The sequence below is a fragment of the Diceros bicornis genome, chromosome 2 (genome assembly GCF_020826845.1).
Source record: "Diceros bicornis minor isolate mBicDic1 chromosome 2, mDicBic1.mat.cur, whole genome shotgun sequence".
NCBI classification, from domain to species: domain Eukaryota; kingdom Metazoa; phylum Chordata; class Mammalia; order Perissodactyla; family Rhinocerotidae; genus Diceros; species Diceros bicornis.
Window position 1 is genome coordinate 19,736,334 of NC_080741.1, and position 21,368 is coordinate 19,757,701.

The following is a 21,368-nucleotide window of genomic DNA, read 5'->3' on the forward strand; positions in this document are numbered from 1 at the left end:
TTACAGATTTATCATTTGATAGCACAATCTTAGATTAATTTAGAACTAGTTCCGATTATTATCTTTATCTGGAAATATGATTAGGCACTTGTTGGAAACACCTTTGAAACCCCCAATTTCAAGCAGTGAAACAAATTACCATACTCAACACAGGGCAAAAGAAATAAAAAGGAAGTCTCCAAGGCTGAAATACTGTACTATCTAAAAATAAACTTTTAAAATATTTCCATCTACAGATAAGCTTTAAAATTTTTTTTTTTTTTTTTGGTGAGCAAGATTGGCCCTGAGCTAACATCTGTTGCCAATCTTCCTCCTTTTGCCTGAGGAAGATTGTCCCTGAGCTAAGATCTGTGCCAATCTTCCTCTGTTTTGCATAAGGGACACCGCCACAGCATGGCTTGATGAGCAGTGTGTAGGTCCACCCCTGGGAACAAGACCCAAGCCGCCGAAGCAGAGTGCTCGAACCTAACCATTATGCCACTGGGCCAGCCCCTAAAACTTTTTTAAACAGAGTGTTCAAAACAAACATATTATAGAAATTTGCTACCAATATATGATTTCACAATAATCTTTAGGAAGAGTTCAACCACAACAAAAAAACTATTTTAACTAAAATTGAGTTTTTAAAATAACCAGATTAATGAGATCTGAGGTCAGAACCTACTTCCCAAAAGTATAATATTAACCCTTCCAAATTTTCAAGTAAATCTATTTTATATTCTCAGTAAAACCTCAACCACTTTGTGATCAAGTCATTTCACCTAATGAAGGCAATCTAATGAAGCTCTGGAAACTGCATTAACTCTTATAGACCATGAGGATAACACGGTCTAGGCACAGGGATAACTCACTAGTGGAAAACGGCAAAGTGGAAATATCAGAAAAAATAGGACAAGAATATTCTTAACTGACTATGTATCATTCAAAGTGAGAGTTGGAACAACTTCAAGAGGAAAATGAGTGAAGGCAAGTCTAAGGATCCTCCAAGTGCAGTGGTCAAGTGATGATTCAATCTGGGAAGACTGACTTGAAATACCTCCCTGTAGTAGCAGATACCAGAGCTGCTATTGCACACACTAAACATTAACGAGTAGCACAAGAAGCTACATTAACATATACACTGAAGTAATTTTAATACTCGATCTATTACCAAGGTAAAGGTGGTGAATTTTAAAAATGTTACTTATGACCAAAGACAGGCTAGTAATAACTGCCATTTACTGGCTGTATAACTTTGAACAAGTTTCTTAACTTCTCGGAATCACAGTTCATCTATAAAACAGGGATGACAATACTTGTCTCAAAGGGCTGTGGTGAGGACTAAATGAGGTAACTCGAATAAAGGGGTTAGTGTGATGGCTGGCTCAGAATAAGCACTCAAAAATATTAACTGCATTCATAATAGTTACTGTACTTTAAATATACTACCCCAGATACGCAACAGTCCTTCGAGTATTTCTACCACCTCTTTCATTTTCAAGGTCACTTACATGCCTGTACCTCTTAAGGCATGTTGGGGGGAAAGTTATCATTATTAAATTACATGATCCTCTCTAAGTCTTTTATCTATTAATTTCATCCTTGTACTAGTCAAGGTATATCACCTAGAATTTCTACCTTCAAAAGTACAGGTGGTCTCCAACTTAACGATAGTTCAACTTACAATTTTTTGACTTTACGATGGTCCAAAGGTGATACACATTCAGTAGAAACCGTACTCTGATTTTTGAATTTTGATCTTTTCCCAGGCTAGCGATACTCTGTCCTGATGCTGGGCAGCAGTAACAAACCGCAGCTCCCAGTCAGCCATGCGATCACAAGCGTAAACAATCAATACACTTACAACCATTCTGTACCTGTAGAACCACTGTTTTTCACTTTAAGTGCAGTATTCAATAAATTACATGCGATATTCAACACTTTATTATAAAATAGGCTTTGTCTTAGATGATTTTGCCCAACTGTAGGCTCATGTAAGTGTTCTGAGCATGGTTAAGACTAGGCCAAGCTATGATGTTCAGTAGGTTAGGTGTATTAAATACATTTTCGACTTACGATATTTTTAACTTACGATGGGTTTATTTGGATGTAACCCCATTGTAAGTCGAGGAAGATGTGTACAGTGTTTTATTCACTTAATCAGTATTTGTAGTTTTTACCTACTCATTCAAAATAAATACCTACTTATTCAAAAATAACTATACCGGGCCGGCCCCGTGGCTTAGCGGTTAAGTGCACACACTCCACTACTGGAGGCCTGGGTTCAGATCCTGGGCGCACACCGACGCACCGCTTCTCCGGCCATGCTGAGGTCGTGTCCCACATACAGCAACTAGAAGGATGTGCAACTATGACATACAACTATCTACCGGGGCTTTGGGGCGGGGGGGGGGGGGAAGGAGGAGGATTGGCAATAGATGTTAGCTCAGAGCCAGTCTTCCTCAGCAAAAAGAGGAGGATTAGCATGGATGTTAGCTCAGGGCTGATCTTCCTCACAAAAAAAAAAACAAAAAAACAACTATACCAATATACCATAATTCTTGAACTGGGTGGAGTACTTGAGGGCATCTTTATTATTATTATTACTTTATTCTTTAGAATTTATCTTTCCTAAAAAGGTTTTTAAAAAGAAAAAAATTTATCAGATAGGCCAAAATAATCATGCTAGATAAAATTTTTAACAATTATCTTAAGTCAACTATAACCTATCACTTAAGCTTCTCTTTATTTCTCCAACCTACTATTATTTTGGAAGTCAATCTTATTCACTACACTTTAAATATTCCCCACTTAGGCATTTGGAATTTCAATTATTAAAAATGTTTCTTTACATGTATGCAACCTAATATTTTTTAATTTATGTTTTACGCCTACAGGTTAACTATGGTTTGAGAAACTTTTGGAAAAAAAGAACTTCCCTCCATAAAAATAATCTCCATTCACTATCTTCTCTGTACATGTTCCTTTAATTAGTGTTAAAAGTGGTTCTAAAACTGTTGCTCATAGGCAAAAACTCTTAAGCAACTATAATTCCCTTTAATAGTGATGAAAAATCTGTAGAATTTCTAGTATCAAGCAGGTCTATCATCAAGCAGGTAATAGCAATAACAGTCATTAGGCACATTCTATAAATAATAATAAATTTGTCCACTAAAAAAATGTAAAAATTGTTGGATATCTTGGTAGCAGCTGTATCATCAGCATTTGCCATCCTGCGATTTGCTGAGACACTATTCAAATCAGCAAAAATGTATCTGTTCAAATTAATCACTGCTTAAATTTCATCTCCTTCATTTCTGCAAGTGTCGCACTTCAAATTCTCAAAGACATACCCTTCTTTTTGATGAGAAAAACTCATTTACACACCCTTGTAACTAAATCACATTAAAAGCATCTCCGATCTTTGCAAGTCGGCTTCACTTCAGTCTTTATCCTAATATTACACCACCAACAGAGCTTTTTTGCAACTTCTCAGTTTGTTGTTTTGAGAGATCTGTACTAAGGGTTAAAAAGTCAAATTCAGGGCAACACAGGCATTTTGGCTTCTTCAATGAATTCCCTTGCTTCGTGCTTTCGAACACTTAATGTTCTCACTTTCTCTAATTTATTACTGGCAGTAAAACTGATAATCCATTTAAGATTATTTATGAATAAAATGAGAATGATCTTTTAGAAGATAGGATTTTGACACAAAATCTCAGGATTTGAGAGTCCACTGAGCAGAAGTCTACATCAAATTGACACTTAAGAACAAAAAGCGGGATGAAGGGACTTGACACCACAGGCACCCAAGCAGATTACAGCCAGCTATAAGCACAAGAATTTGCATACATAGCAAAATTAAGTGTATGTGCATGGCTTGTGTTAAGTAAAAACTCAAACAGAGCACTCACTTAGCCAGGGATAAATGAGTATACCTAGAAAAATAATACACTAGTGAATGAAGGAAGGAATTGGCTTTAATCAAGGTTGTCTTTAGGCATACATTTTGCATGATCAACTGTAAGTGATTTTTACACAAATATGACAACTTCCAGAGAGCAGATAAGATACTAATGTTTCCACTTTGGGCCTGTAAAATGAAAGAATAAACTCTTTCATCATTAACTCTGCTCTCAAATAATGAATTAAAAACATGAGTTTGTCTTCAAATACATCAAAAATTAAGATGGATAGATATGTAATAAAGCAAGTGTAGTAAAATGCAAATGTGAAAACCTTGGAGGTGAGTATATGAGTGTCTAATATACAGTTCTTTCAACTTGGCTGTAGGAGAAAATTGCATTTGTCTTTATTTTCTGACTAAACTCTCCTACAACAGGAACACTGCTTTTCTGCTACATTGTGAAACTACACCTGAAAATATGGTAGAGACTCACATGATAGGAACTAATTTATGAACTTAATACTTCCTCATACAGCTATATACCATTGAAAATGCAGGTGGAAGGAGCGCCTTTGCTGAGGCAGAGGCTAATCCTGGGTAATAACCAACGAGTTGAGTCCCTTATTACCAGCTTCTTAAAGACCTAGTTTCATTTGGATTCGAAATCTGAGTGAATTATACTACTAGCTTAGTTCAGTTTCAAATAAAAGGTAAAACATAGGGCTGGCCCAATGGCTCAGCAGTTAAATGCTTGTGCTCCGCTACTGGCGGCCCGTGTTCGGATCCCGGGCGCGCACCAATGCACCGCTTCTCCAGTCATGCTGAGGCCGAGTCCCACATACAGCAACTAGAAGGATGTGCAACTATGACATACAATTATCTACTGGGGCTTCGGGGGAAAAGAAAAAAGGAGGAGGATTGGCAATAGATGTTAGCTCGGAGCCAGTCTTCCTCAGCAAAAAAACAGAAGAGGATTAGCATGGATGTTAGCTCAGGGCTGATCTTCCTCACCAAAAAAAAAAAAAAGGTAAAACATATAAATGGCTAACAGAACATTAACTTTTACCCAGATTAAAAAGCTACAACTAGACTGTCTTAGAATGTGCTGCGTATGGCGGAAAACTGATATGAACTTTAATCCTCCTTTTTAATTTTTAATTTTCAGCTTCATGTTTTAATACATAGCTCAAGTATAGGCAAAAGCATTTCTTTCTAAATGAACAACAAATCAGTATGTGTAATGTGTATGATACCTACAGTACAGTCATCTTTAAACAGCTATAAAATAGATCACAAAGATTTTAGTACATCCCATCTTAGCTTTAACTTGTTGAAGAACCCAGTAACTCCAAAATAAATGTTGTTACAGAAGAAAGCCAGCAATAACATCAAATTTCGGCTGACAATTATATGTCCAAATAATCGCCCAGAAGTTATAATATTGAAACCTTTGCACTGTCTGCCACATTCAAACGCACTTTTAAAGACTTTTACCACCACAGAGTAGGGCAAAATAATATAAGATCCCCCGCATTCTTTTTAAAATTCATTCCTTTCCAATTAGAAACTGGATATATATTCTTGAAATAAAAGGGCAAGAGAAATTCAAAAGCAACCCCTAAATCCGAACAAACACTTTTAATATTATCTTAATGGGGAGGAGGGGCAAGCCAGCATACCATAGCAGTTAATTTTGTTAGCCTTTTCTATTCAATATAAATGAAATACTGAAAAAGACACCTGTCTCTTCATATTCTAATCACACATATGTTCATTTCATCTGAGAGAACAATTCTTATTTCTCACAAAATAGACCTCTGTCTGTTGTAAAAAATTAATTTTTTTTTCAAGACAGATGCAGGACTATGACTCTTCCCTTTTCAAAACTTAAAAATGCCTTGAAATAGTTACCTGAAAAAAAACCTAACAAACGTGTTCACTTAAGCAATTCTGTGAAATCAATGCAACTGATCATTTACATATTTTTACTTCGTAAACATTCCTGAAACTTTTTAGACCTAATTTCTATTTCATTTTCTCTTTGAGGCAAATCTGGTTTATGCAAGAACATAATGTACTAGTTCAATAAACTCTTTTTCAGCTCACAAATAGGAACTTAATAATCTTGCTCTATTATGCTAAATAGACCTTAACGGGCAAAAGAGATTCCCAACTGCCATGTTTTAACTTGTTGCTCTTTTTCCCATCACTGTAGTAAATGCATAATGGGAAACTAAATTTCCTAAGCATATAACAAATACAACTGGATGAAAGTTTTACAGTAAGCATCCTAATATCCAAACACTGTTCTCTTTACACTAGTAAAAGACAAGTTTAAGTTGCTACAATTTCTCTTTCACCCAATACAAAATAGCAACAACATGCAAATTTCTAGTTTGGCTCTTTCCAAAATATCCCTATTATTCCTAACTCTGCCATAGTGCTTCACAGTTTACAGAACACTCCCAAATCTATCTTGTAACTAAAAAAAGTAAAATCCCACTTTTAAAATTAAACCCAGCAGCTCTAAAGTTTGGGGTGGCTTATGTACTCTAAGATTTGATAGACATCCAAAATACGTTCTGTATCTTGACTAGAAGTTTGAGGGAGAGAGAAACCCCATGGCATTAGATGACTAAAGACTACAAGTCTGAAATCCATGTACAAAAATTTAAATTTTAATATAATTAGTACAGAATTTATTAAATACTAGAGACAGTCTCCTACATTCATAACCTCATCAATCCTTTATGTTCTAGCAACTATACTTGACAAAATCAGAACATTAAAATAATTATTTTAGATTGCTTTAGGGGTTTTGTTTTCAATGTATTCATCAAAAGATCAAATTCTTACTGATCGACAGCAAAGAGATATTACCAATGGGCATGTGCTAAATATGTGAACAAAAGCAGTGTAGTCTACTTCTAAGGGCAATTTAGAGTGCTAAAACTATAAAATCCCATTGATTTTAGACTTCGTTGTTTTAGAGATCACTCTTCTTCATAATTAGTCCATAAAAGTACAAGTAAAACTCAAATATGCAAGCTGTTGAATAAAGTTAAGAGTATCTGAAAAGAACTACTAGCAAATTAAATTTTTCTTGACTGACCCACACTTCAACGTAACTTTGCAAGGTAACTGTGTCTTAAATTAGCAAAGATGATCACAACCATGGTTGTGATAAGCCAACAATGTTGGCTTAGTTACTTGCTACAAAAATATCCCCCAAATCAGTGATTCTCAAAGGAGTTCCCACAGTTAAGAATCACACCAAACAACTGATGTTACTGATTGGCATGTGCTGAGCATGTGAACACTACAGAAGCAGAGAATGTGTTGAAAACCACTGACTAAAGTTTTGAATTAAAGTAATGGCAGGGGCAGGATGCTGCCCCAAAAGAGTCGCTATAATTAGAAACACTACTAGGATTTAGTGGATGGGTCTAGTTACCCCTCAGTGTACAAGCACAATCAAGTCCCACAGACTGAAGAATTGTTCTCAATTGACTTTCAAATATCCAAGTGGTCATTCACATTTGTAAAAACCTATTTATAATTAACTAATCCCAGAATTTAATTCTATATTAAACATAAACCACAAAGTACATTTTGCAATTTAACATGCACATAATTTTCCAGGAATGCACCTATCATACAAATTGATATGGCTCGGCTTTTGTTCGAGTGTGTCTATATTTTGTCTTCATTTTCGAAAGATATATTTAGTTTTTTCTTTCAGTACTTTAAAGTTGTCACACAACTGTCTTCTTGCTTGCATGGTTTCCTTGCTGTAACTCTTATCTTTGTTCCACTGTATATAATGTTTCTCTTTTCTTTGGCCACCTTCAAGATTTTCTCTTTGTCCTTTGTTTACATCAGTAAGAATAGGATATGTTTAGGTGTGTTTTGTTTGGGTTTTTCAGGGGGCAAGTATTTATCCTCCTTGCTGTCCTCTAAGCTTCTTGGATCCATGGTTTGATGTCTAACATTAATTTTGGAAAATTATTATTTCCTCAAATATTTGAACATTTCTTCTGCTCTGTTCTCTCTTCTTCTTCTGGGATTCCAATTACTCATATACTAAAATGTTTAAGATTATTCCCAAGCTCTTGGATGTTCTGTTCTTTTTTTTAACTCTTTTTTTTGTGTTTCAGTTAGGTAATTTCTACCGACATCTACAAGTTCACTGATTGTTTCCCTGGTTGTGTCCAATCTACTTGTGAGCCCAAAGGCATTCTGCATCTCTTTACTGCATAATGAAATTTCTAGCATTTCCTTTTAATTCTTTCTTATAGTTTCTATCTCTCAGTTGAAATTACCTATCTAATCTTGCATATTGTCCACTTTTCTGCAGATACCTTTAACATATTATAGTCATTTTAAATTCCCTATCAGATAATAACATCTATGTTAATCAAAGTGCAGTTCTGATGATTGCTCTTTCTCTTGGGAATGGTTTTCCCCCTTTTTGTATGCCTTGCAACTTTTTTTTATGGTTGTTTTATTTTTATTTATTTATTTTTTTGTGAGGAAGATCAGCCCTGAGCTAACATCCATGCTAATCCTCCTCTTTTTGCTGAGAAAGACTGGCTCTGAGCTAACATCTATTGCCAATCCTCCTCCTTTTTTCTCCCCAAAGCCCCAGTAGATAGTTGTATGCCACAGTTGCACATCCTTCTAGTTGCTGTATGTGGGACGCGCGGCCTCAGCATGGCCGGAAAAGCGGTGCGTCAGTGCGCGACCGGGATCCGAACCCGGGCCGCCAGTAGCAGAGCACGCGCACTTAACCGCTAAGCCATGGGGCCGGCCCATGCCTTGCAACTTTTTGATGAAAACTGGACATTTGTATAGGACAGTAGATACTAACATAAATAATTTTTGTGACTGGAAATGGGCACGCCTGTTCTTTGCTAGGTCTTTAGCAGGGTATTAAACTGTTTAGGAGCTGGGCTGGGTTTATGACTTGCCGCCGCTTTGGTTCTCTTCAGTGTACCACAGGCTTCAAATACCCGCAGAATAGCTTGTGCCTGGGGGTGGGGGGGACAGTTCACTAAAGCAACGTCTATCTGAATCTTTGTGTTGTGCCTCTTTACATAAACTTATTCCTCTCCTAGAAGTATTCTGCAGTTACTTGTTATTCAAAGCTTAACTTGGTGGCAGGGGGTTGGAGTAGTCTCTGTTGTTTTAATTAAGGTTTAGCCTTAGGCATACACTACGTCCCTGGATTTCAAGGGTGTGATCTTCTCACTTCTCCTGGTTGCAGTTTTGGGCTCTCTGCCCCTCCCCCAGGAGAAGATTCTTTCCCCCTTCTCTTGTCTTCCCCCAGGTCATTGAATGCTCACCAACATGGCCAGCAGAGATACGCTTCTCCCCACAGATTAAGGCTTTTGTTCCACAGAAGAGACAGAGGGAAGAAACCAGAGCAGTTGGTTGTCCCTCCTGAAAGCTCTGCTGCTTGTTTCCCTCCTCCGGGTCAGTACCACAACAGACACTCCCCAGGGCTCTTTCCAATCTTTTCTAAGAGTACCCAGTGAGGTTTGTGGACAAAGAGATTGGAACAAGGTGCACTCAGCCTTCATCAACTTGTCAGCTATTCTAGCTGAACTCTTCTTACCAGTGTCCAGTTGTATCTAATGAAGGTGACTGTGAATTCACATCTACTCTTTCCTTGAATTTTGGGCATGTGGTTTGCTCTATGGCATCAGCTCTTTAACAGTTTTCCAGTTCTTTTTTGTTGTAACAGAGAGAGCAAATCTTCTTTTTGTCCCAGGGCCAAAGCCAGAAGGTGGTTATATTATTTATAAACTATCTCAGGATAGTAAAGGAGGTGTTACAAATTATTTGGAATAAAAAGAGGGTCTTTACTGCATTTGATAAAGTTGACAAACACTGACTTAAAGGATCTCTCCCAAAACATTTAACCACTTTAACAACTGCTAAACATTACTGTCAACATCTAGGCCTAAAACTATTAGTAGCAACCAAATTTTTGCCAGTTTATCTGCATAGCCTTGCTTCCATTTTACTAATTTTAAGTACTTCAATCAGAGAAGGAGGGAAAAGGTATGTGCAAAGGAAACCTCAAATTCACCTGTGTAAACAGGACGTGTTGAGGAATGGAGGCAAATTAGTTAAAACAGATTCTTTTTATTTCAACTGTAATTTAGTATCTACTGAGAACCAGACTCCACTATCAACTTTTTTGCAAATTTAATAAAGCCAGTATTGTTATAGTCTACCTAAGCAACCAGCTTTTAAATGTGGATAAAGTTAAATTCTTACAAGCAACTCATGCTTTCCATGATACCCTAACCTTTTCACTAACGTTCATATAATTTAGACTATTTACTACCGCCCCTTTAGAAAAAGAGGAATATCCATTGCCTCCCAGTGGAATACAAATGGAGGTATTTTCCATGAAGTGGACTATAGTCTTCAGGTTCTTTATGTCCCTATCTCTTAATAACTCTGTGACTCCTCTTTTCCTCCCTTAATATGTTCTACTTCCTGTTTTCAAACTAGGAGTGTGATGTAGTATTTTTTAAACAAGGACTTATGGTCCATTGTGATATTAACAGCAAAGCCAAGTTTGAAATATGGCCACTTAAACACTTTTTCATATTACATTTAAAATGTTAACAAGGTTTTATATTATATGTTAAATTAAGTCAAACAATAAAGCACTTTCCAGAAACCAAAGAATAGTGAAATCAAGTCTTTTTAGGATACCTAATTTCTGACAAGTAGTTTTCTAAATTACCATTTTTTTTGTTTTGTTTGTTTTTTTAAGGCCAAGTTCTGTTTCATATTCCCATAGACTCACAGGGTACTGGTAATATACTACAAAACCTGACCACTGGGAGTAATTTCCTCAAACTTTGCGGATAGTATTTTCAAACCTAGAAATCTATCAGATCCATAAAGTGAGAAAAAAAATACAGGTTTTGAAGAAATATTCCGAAATTTTACTTTTTTTCCGAAGACACTACACTCCAAGAGGCTCAAAATAACCCGACAGTATAAAGTCCTTCATAGAGGAGGCAACAGCATCTGGTAGAGGCCCCCCTTTTTGAGGGGAATCAGGGTGGGGTCAAAGGGAAAAGCAGAGAAGGGAAGCGAGAAATCATTACTTTGGGAGACCATCTCCACATTAGGGGGGAAATTTTTTACTTTTCCCTCCCCGAAGCCACTTACAAAGGAAACATCTCAAAACAAGAATGGTTGACTGAATACCCTACAATAAGGAGACAACTTAAGGGAAGGCACTCTTCTTAAGTGCACTAAGTCAAATCTGCGTTTAGCATCCGCTTCCCTGAGCGTCTAAGTCCTACTTCACCAACTGCAAAGGCCGCATTCAAAGGCGAAATCACAGCAGAGGAGGAAAGGCCACTGTGAATAATCTACTTAGCAGGAAAGAAAAGCCCTGGAGGGAAAACTTGATGTTAGAAAAGGGAGAGACTGGAAAAGAGACGTCGCGGGCGCTCATTTCCTAACAAAACGAAACAAAGCTAAGAAAAGCAAGTCCAAGTCTGTGCGGGAAGCGTGAAGGAGGGTCACTGACCCTCGGAAACAAGCACCGGCATCAAGCAGGAAGAGTGTTCAGACTAGCAAACTAGAAGGGAATCCCGAGGGCGGAGCCCAGAGGAGAACAAGGGGTGTGAGGCGTAAGGATGCGCAGAGGGGAATGAGGGACCGTGGTGGGCAGCACACAAGGCAAAAAGACGGGTGGGGCTGAACTAGGCAGCGCCCTGGGCGAATGTCACTCGGAGCCGGGGGAGTCCGACGGGAGGAACCAGACCAGCAGCCGAGGGGGAGGGTAGTCTGCTTTCCTTAGCTGCTTTAGGCTGCGGCGGCCAAGCCACCACACCTTCTTTTCCCTGCCCTTAGCCCCCAAAGTCCTCCCCCGGGAGGCGGTAAGGGAGAGCCCCAGAGTCCGGTGCCCGGAGTGGTTTACCTTCGCGAGAGGCCGGAGAGGCTCCAGCCCGAGCTCCTCCCGCCGCCGGCTCTAAGTCCAGAGTGGGATGAGGCGCCCTCCGGCCTCCTCCCCTCACTACTTCCCCTTTCCCCCGCCGGGGCCCTGTAGCTCCGCTGCCGCGGGTTCCTGGTGCCGCGGCGGCGCCGCCTCCCCGCCCCCTCCGCCGCCTCCCTCTGCCTCTCAGAGGCTCACTCTGGAGGCCGCCATCTTCGCTCAAGCTAAGAGCGACCGCGTTCGAATACGCCTGCGTCGCCTCCGCCCAGGCTGTCACGAGACCCGGTCAGCTGATTTCAACTCTTCCGCCTTCTGCCCCGCCCCCTCGCATTCATCGCCCCGCCCTACCCGTCCCTTTCGCCCCCTGTCCCCGAAATTCTGCGTTCCGCGGGCCCGCCCCCCCCCCCCCCCCCCCCCCAGCTGCAGTTACACATGCGCAGAATGGCGGAGCCGGCTGTGGGACCCGGAGTACACGCAGCGCGGGAGAGGTCCCGCCCCTCGGCGTGCCGAAAGGGACACGCCCCTCGGCGCGCGCGCGCGCGCGGGAAGGGCCACGCCCCTGGGCGAGTGGGGCTCCGAGTCCTGCCGGCGGGTTGCGTAGTGGCGCGTGGTTTTGCACTCTTAATCCCCTAAAGTCCTGTTTTAAAGCGTTTCCTCAGGCTAGCCCTTTAGTTGACGTGCCATGGAGTATCCGCGAGGCAGTCTGAAGCCTCAGGCTACTACCCGATTTGGTTGGCTTGGGAGCCGCAATTTCGCTTGCTATTGAGACTCCTAGAACGACAGCTGAAAAGGGTTGCAATTTTGGTTGGTCTCGGGGGGTCGCGGAGACTAAAGCTTCGGAGATGCCTACAGCCTTTTGCTGGTGGGAGTGCCAGAAAGAAAATACTGATAGCTCCCATTTATTGTCTGCTGATCACGTGTCAAGGGATTTACTTAGTTAATCCGCAACTCTGTGAAGTAGGAATTATCCTGGTTTTGCAGATAAACTGAGGCCTCTCTCCACAGTAGTGGACTCGGTATTTGAACCCAAGCGGTCTGACTCCAGAGCCTGTGCCCTTGACACCATCTCCGTGAACATACATGGGAGCTGGAGGAAGGGAGTCAGGTTAGAGAAAAGAGGGGATATTATGTGTTACTTGTGGGTAAAGGTTTAATTAAGGAAGTTCAGTCTCTGCTCCCAGACCTGAACTCTCAAGACCACAGTTCAAAAATAAGTGATCCTGGGGCCAGCCTGGTGGCTTTATGGTTAAGTTCGCGCACTCTGCTTCAGAGGCCTGGGGTTCTGGGCGATCTGATGGCTGGTATGGCCCTACACCCTGCTCATCAAGCCATGCTGTGGCAGCGTTTCATATACAAAGTAGAGGAAGATTGGCACAGATGTTAGCTCAGGGGCCATCTTCCTCAAGGAAAGAGAGGAAGGTTGGCAACAGACGTTAGCTCAGGGCCAATCTTACTCACCAAAAAAAAAAGCAAAAAATGTGATCCTGCTGCAAACTTCAAAAGATGAATGGTGTAGGATGGCTTGCATGGATATATTATTTTATGAAGGTTAAAGGTCTCTGATATGAGATTTAATACTCTACAGAGCAATCCTGAAATTGTGGTTTCTTTGGAGTTCCTTTCAGTGGTTGGCTCATTTTTAGAGATGGTGATTGCAGGATGAAAAATGTAGACAGTGGTTCTTACAGGATTTGTCTCTTGACCCTGCTGACCCTTTGCCCTACCCTGGGGTAGAAAAAGACTGCATTTATCCTTACAGTGGACTTTCCTGTACTGCAGCAGCAAGATAAGGTGCATCTAAGGGGTGGTACCAGGAATAGCTGGGTGTGGGAAGACAGGACCCGAAATAGAGTAGAAAAGAAGGAGAAGAAGAGAGAAACAGGAGGGCGGAGTTAAGGGGTTTTCTTTGTTTATCCCCTGGAAACAGAAACTTGTATTTATGTGGCATCTTAGGGGTTGCAAAGCCTTCCAATAATCCCAGAAGTCGGTGTGGATTGTATTATTTCTGTTTTACAGAAGAAGCAAACCCAGAGAGTCCAAGAGACTTGCCCAAGGTGACCTAATTCCTAAAGGTTAAGCCGAGATTTAGTCATAGGACTTATAACATCAAGGCCAGTCAACTCTTAAACCTTCACACTGCCTCTCAGTTCAATATTTGAAGAGATGAAATTGATTCTCGGAGTTGGGAGGGGCCTTATGCATCATGAACTGCCATGCCCCATCCTCTATAGTGGAAAATCCCCTGCTTCTCAAGACATTTTTTTTCCATTGCAGTTTTAGAAACCTCTTTCTTTGTGTTCAACCAATTTGCTCTCTCTTTCATGAGTAGTTTTTTTGTTTTTTGTCTTTTCCTCCTCTATGTGACATCCCTTTAAGTATTTGCCAATACATACAGCTGATCAGCCTATCTCACTCTCTCTTCTCTGCTTATCCCTCTGACTCCTCCAGCCACAGCTTCTGGTCTTCAGAAGCCATGTTTCTAGTGCTTTCAACTGTTGCTTACAGGATGTGGTTTCAAGCCTTTTCACAATTCCTCTGGTTTCTCTTACTTGGATTTGCACAAGTTTGTCAGTTTTGTTCTTAAAACACTGGAACTAAACACAAGAGTCAGGAAGGGTAGGAGGACTTGTCTCTTCTTTCCCTATTTTGTTGTTAAATCAGTTTTTTCCCCCACTCTTTTTAAAAAGAGTGACAAATACAAGGCAGGACCCTCAAACTTCTCTTTCTGGATTTATCTTTTTTTTCAAAATTCAAGTTTGCGTTAGGTTTTCGGACACTTTCACGGTGCACACATATCAAATTTACAATCAGAAAAGGGGACCAACACAGAAGATGCCCTTCCAAATTATGTCATATATATTTACAATATTTCAGGGCTTTGTAGATATCAATAGCTTTTATCAGGGCTTTAAGTTAATATACAAGACAGGAGAGATTTAAGATTTTAGGAAGCCCATAAGACAATCAGACACCTGCTTATTGAACTCCCTATTTCTGTTCAGTTGACTTACCTAATCATATCAACAACCAGATCCTAAATAAATCCCTCAGAACACTACATAATTCAGCAAGATTTGAACTGTTTCCAATACAGTAGCCACTACCCCCAGGTGGCTACTGAATACTTGAAATAAAGTTAAAATACACACCAGACTTAATATGAAAAAAATTTAAAATATTGCATTAACAATTTTTGTATTGATTATCTGTTGAAATAATATTTTGGATATATTATATTAATGTAAAAATACATTATTAACATAAATTTTGCTTGTGTCTTTTTTAAAATGTAGCTACTAGAAAATGTAAAAATTTGTATATGGCTCCCATTATATTTCTCTTGGACAGTGCTGCTGTAGAAAGACTTGGGCAGGTACACAGTGTCAGAAAATACTTTTCGGTTGAGTTGGCAAGCTTGTAGCTCCCACAAAATCATCTACTGGACTTCATTTTAATTTCTTGTGTGGTGGTTTTTTGTTTGTCACCAGTAGTTTTTCTCAAGTGTTTTCTTACCACATCTATTTAGTTTTTTGTGTTCCTCAATACTTTACTAATGTATTATATAGACTTGAAATTATTGACAAAATCTGACAAATTATGACACGAGGATCCCTTGACATATATATATGTATCTGCACATGTAGTTTCCACAATTTTTTTTTTTTTTTTGTGAGGAATATCAGCCCTGAGCTAACATCCATGCCAATCCTCCTCTTTTTGCTGAGGAACACTGGCCCTGGGCTAACATCCGTGCCTATCTTCCTCCACTTTATGTGGGACGCCGCCACAGCATGGCCTGACAAGTGGTGCGTCGGTGCACGCCTGGGATCCGAACCTGGGCCGCCAGCAGTGGAGCGTGCGCACTTAATAGCTACGCCATGGGGCCGGCCCTGCCACAGTTTTTTTAATGAATTGTAGCCTGGCTTCCCCTACCCACTTAATCCTACCCCAGAAACTCTAATTTTATTATTAATGAGAATGAAAATGTCTTTTTTAAAAGTATAATGATGTTCATATATAATTTTGACCTTATAATATTTTATATTAATAAAAACATGCTTTTATTTAATTACAGGATATTATCTAGTTCTAGCCATGTTTTCAGAGTTAGATCAAGAGGGAAAATGAAATACCTGTTTTGGAATTCATCAATTTGACACCATTCTTGAAATATTAACTGAGTAAGGAAAAGGCCATTCTGTGTCCTTTTCTCTTGTTAAAATTGACCCCAACTGCTCTTTTAGCAATGTATACATTGCTGAGGATTTTCCAATTCAAATGTTCTTACTAGTTATCAAAACACTTCCAGTATTACCAGATTTAAGAAAAATTTAGAGCCTTACATATATTTTTTCCATAAAGCGTTTTGAAGTGAACAAGATTTCCAATCTGCTATGAAATTATTGCCCTCAGATATTTTTAGTCATCCTCATTTGAAGGAAATATGAGGTAGTAAGTCCCTTAACCTCTTTGAGCCTCAGTTCCCTCATCCGTAAACTAGGGGTGTTGATACCTTGAAAGACAGTAGTGAGGATTAAATAAAATAATTTGTGTGGAGCACATGCTTACTAAGGACTCAATAGCAGTTAGTTTCCTCACTATAGTTAATATCAGGGTCTCCAGCTGGTTTATATAATCTTTGTGCTTGGGTTGCCTTGGACTATCTATGACAAGGTAACAGACTTTTAGACTATCTATTATTAGCAAAAGGGGGAAGTTCAAGTGTTCATTCTTTTTTTTTTTTTTTTTGTGAGGAACATCAGCCCTGAGCTACCATCCGTGCTAATCCTCCTCTTTTTTTGCTGAGGAAGACCAGCTCTGAGCTAACATCTATTGCCAATCCTCCTCCTTTTTTTTCCCCCAAAGCCCCAGTAGATAGTTGTATGTCATAGTTGCACATCCTTCTAGTTGCTGTATGTGGGACACAGCCTCAGCACAGCCAGAGGAGTGGTGCGTTGGTGGGTGCCCGGGATCCGAACCCAGCCGCCAGTAGCGGAGCATGAGCACTTAACCGCCAAGCCATGGGGCCAGCCCCTCAAGTGTTCGTTCATGACAACAATATCTGAATACTCTTATCATGATGAATTGTAATATAGTTCATGCCAATGAGGGGTTATTACTTTTTTATTTCTTATAAGAGAACACGAAGAGTCGACTTGCTAAAGTCATACATGAATGTTAACAAAGCACGAAAGAACTAGATGCGTGCAGTTTTTGTCTGCACGATATAATATTTGAAAAATTATAGACTCAAATTTGACCATGAAGAAGTTCTTAGAATGCCAGTGACCCATTCACAACTAAATCAAGGTGAGAAGAACATCCTCTGAAGTAAATTAGGTGCAATAGAAGTTTTTACTTCCCGTTTATCTTGTCAAATCTCATTGCAACTGGAAGGAAAGGATGTCTATCTGTTGATCTTGAATCATAATTTATGCATATTATGTTCATCTAAAAACATAAAAATTCATTACACAATTAAATTCTCACTGACTTTGAGCATATAAAGATGATATGACTGCTATTTCCATGTAAAACTTAATTTTGTCAAGAAAAGTATGACTGTCTTTTTTTCCCCTTCTTGTGAACAGCAGTAAATGAGGTGGCAACCACTTACTTAGCATAAAGGAAAATATGGGAAGTAGTATTTCAAGCTCAGCTAGTTAGCTTATAAAATTACTCATTCTCAAATCCCTACTGTGGATTTTGCAAAAAATAAATACTAAATCAATGTGAAGCAAAATAAAAGGCAACTACTAATAAATGAAATTTGAAAAAAATCTTACTAATGTAAAAGTAACTCACGTATACTAGTCGTTATAGCCGTTACAGCCCTACAATTTCAAAAAATGTTGTAGTTACTTTGGGTCTGCTGCACATCTGCCTGTCAGGCAACTTGGAGAGTTGAATGCAGTGTACTTTACTAGAAAGAAACAATGGTTTAGTTACAGCAAGTAAGGTAACACTTTTTTCCTATTTATAACTATCACTGACAATGTATTCGCTTACTTAGGGACATATATTTTTTCTCTTGTCTTTGCTCTGACTTGTAAATGTTCAAATCTCAATTCCACCACTTATTAGCTACTTAATCTTTGAATCTCAGTTTCCTTACCAGTGAGATGAAAGTAATATACATATCGACTACAATTGTTTTGAGAATTAAGCAAGAGTCAAGGTATGCTATGTAATAATGATGGGCCAATATTATTTAATATTATAAATGTACATAACAGAAGAATAAATCTCATGAACTCTCAAAATCAGATAAGGGAGAGGGAGCTAGTCTAAATGTGCCAAGTCCTCATCTTTCATAATAGAGAGTAAATTAATACTGTCTAGGGCCGGCCCCGTGGCTTAGTGGTTAAGTGAGCGCGCTCCACTGCTGGCGACCCGGGTTCGGATCCTGGGCTCGCACCGACGCGCTGCTTCTCTGGCCATGCTGAGGCCGCATCCCACATACAGCAACTAGAAGGATGTGCAGCTATGACACACAACTATCTACTGGGGCTTTGGGGGGAAAAATAAATAAATAAAATCTTTAAAAAAAAAATACTGTCTAAATTTTAAAAAGCAAGAAAGAAAGAGAAAAGGAAACTAACTTGTATGGCTTATTTAGTGAGCACCACTCGTGTTCCATAGTGTTAACTTCCTCTCTTCCTTATATACCTTTTGTTCTCTTTCTCTGTAATTCTTGAAGCAGATAATGTAACGTTTCGGGCAGCACTGGGTTACACAGTAGGCAGTTTAAGCAAGTGCTTAGAGCACCAGCAAAGCAAGGACCCCCAACATGAAAGAAACCTGAAAAGGATTTGCTAATTAATGTTTTATAAAAAGCATCAAAATAATAATCATGGGAAAAATCAGAACTTGGTTGAGTTTCCTTCACTTATTTCATGGGTGTAGAATTGAGGACCTCTAATGATCTAAATCCAGCTCTGAGTTGGGGAGATTTTTTTTAATACCTATTAATACGTTTAATACATTTTCACAGAATAGGATGCTTTTATAACTATGTTGAACCTGGAAGCTGAAGATAGGCACGTGAGATCAAAGGAGAGTTACAAGAGCGGGCAGTAATGTGCATTGAGAGTTTACCATAAGCCGTGATCTGTTTTACAACAAGATGATGTTACTATTTTGTATAGATGAGGGAATGCCCCAAGATTCAGAGAGCTTATGGGACTTGCCCCGCCTCCCAGTTAAGTAAGTGCCAGAGTTAGAATTTGAAACCACGTCCACCTGGTTCCAAAGTCCAAGATGTTCCAAGAGTAATTCAGTGACTGTTTTTATTTGTAGGTGAAATGGTACACTTTGAGCAAATGGAATAGACACCTTAGATCTTCTTCTGGTTCTTCCTCTGTACTCCTTCGGAAGTTAACAATTTTCTGTCATGATCAGAACACGAACTGTGTCGTGATTATTATTACTATCAGTAGGTGGAGGAAAAAAGTGCCTAAGGGAGTCGTAGATGGCCTTAGGAGAATTACAAAATGATAAACACCAAGAATTTCCACCGGAGAGAAAATGTATACAGTAGTTCCCCCTGATCTGTGGGGGCTATTTTCCAAGACCCCCAGTGGATACCTGAAACCATGGATAGTACCAAACCCTATAAATATTGTTTTTTCCTATACATACGTACATACATTCATATGTATGATAAAGTTACTTTATAAATTAGGCACAGTAAGAGATTAACAACAATAACTAATAATAGAATAGTTATAGCAATATACTGTAATAAAAGTTATCATAGGTCTTAGCAACCTCAGCATACAATTTTTTTTCTTTCCTTAGTAAATGAGAACTTTCACCTTTTCACTTAAAGGAGGCACTTATGGCTTCTCTTCAGGATATCCAAATTGCCAGCATCGCTACTCTTGTGCTTTGGGGCTGTTATAAAGCAAAATAAGGGTTACTTGAACACAAGCACTGCGGTACCTTGACAGTCGATCTGATAACCAAGATGGCTACTAAGTGACTAACAGGCCAGGTAGTGTATACGGCGTGGATACCCTGGAGAAAGTGATGATTGATTCATGTCCCAGGCAAGACAGAGGGGGAAGGCACGAGATTTCATCATGCTACTGAGAATGGCACACAATTTAAAACTTATGAATTTTTTATTTCTGGAATTTTCCAATTAATATTTTTGGACCGCAGTTGACTGCAGGTAACTGAAATGGAGGAAAGCGAAACTGCGGATAAGGGGAAACTACTGTATAGTAATAGTTAGAAGTTTGAGAGTCAAAATTTTCCTGAGGGTCATTAACATTTCCACACTAAGGAATTTTCAGCATATAAAGTAGTCTTATCTGTGAGTTATTTGTATCAGCTTCCCATTTATGGTCTGATAGAATCTTTCAAAAATTATATGAATAGCTTGGATTAAGGAACTCTTTAAATTTAACATCCTTCTAATTCTTTTTTTCTGTATAATCTTAGAAGACATATTTTCTCTAATGTGGATTTCATTAACCTATGTGTCTGTATGTAAATATTGATTACTGGAAAACTATGTAACTATTAGAAATCTATGTTTGCCATAAGATATTTCTATATTTATATATGTTATACAATTTAAGATTATTTACAAATATGAAAATTAAATAATTTTTATTCCTGAATTTAATCTCCATCAGAAACCAAATTGGTTCTAAGACCTCAATAAGCCCAGGTTTTGCAAAAATGTCTCTGATGAATAATACAGTGAGAAATTCCAATAGACAATGGCTTCACGGTACCTAAGCTCTGAAACAAACAAAATGTGGTAAATCATTATTTAGTACCTTCCAAAAAAAAGTTATTCATTGTTATTATGGTTTTCTATACTATCTCAAATGGCCAAGGAAAAGATATTCTAGTTAGTCCACAATTCTGGTCAATTTTGGACCACTTTTTGAAGAAGTATTATATGTCATATATCATTCTAGCTCATGTCTATCATTTATTGAGTAGTTACTTTGTATACTGTTGCTTTGTGTACTGTGCTACTGACTTTAATGCATCATCTCATTTAATTTTCATCACAACCCTGTAAAGGAAGACCCTATTATTATCCTCATTTTACAGATGAGGAATCCAAGTCTTTGGAGAAGGTATTTAGCTCTTCCAGTGTCTTGTCACTAGAAAGTAGCAGAGCCTTTCCAACTAGATCTCTTGGATTTCAAAGTCCATGCTCTACACGACTTACACTTCATATAACACACAAGCGCTACTAGCCATGATTTCCTCTTTCCTTCATCATTCAGCAGTCACTTCTGGTTTTAATTCTACTAAAAATTTATATTAGAGATTTTTAAATGAAGGAAAGACAAACTGTGCAACTCTTTCCCACTTTAATAGTGCATTTTCTCAAAATAACATGGAAAGCCTACAACTTTTTGTTATGTTATCTACATCAATTTTATAATATTGTATATCTTTTTGTTAAAATTTGACCTATAGATAAGTTATCTCCTAAAAACTGTTACGTCTGTAATTTCAAATAACAGAAAATATGACTTA

The 21,368-nt window shown here is 38.8% G+C and overlaps 1 protein-coding gene across 3 annotated transcripts in view; it reads right to left on the minus strand.

The window, feature by feature from the left end:
- DNAJC13 (DnaJ heat shock protein family (Hsp40) member C13) overlaps nucleotides 1-11,957 on the minus strand; it is a 116,916-nt gene extending 104,959 nt beyond the window's left edge. For 2 of the 3 annotated variants that reach the window (XM_058553085.1, XM_058553095.1), the window contains exon 1: nucleotides 11,844-11,956. The gene's annotated coding sequence lies outside the window, so the exon portion shown is untranslated. Of the gene's footprint in view, nucleotides 1-11,843 lie in introns of all 3 variants that reach the window. The other variant, XM_058553106.1, reaches the window with a different exon arrangement.
- Between the last annotated feature and the right edge of the window lie 9,411 nt (nucleotides 11,958-21,368).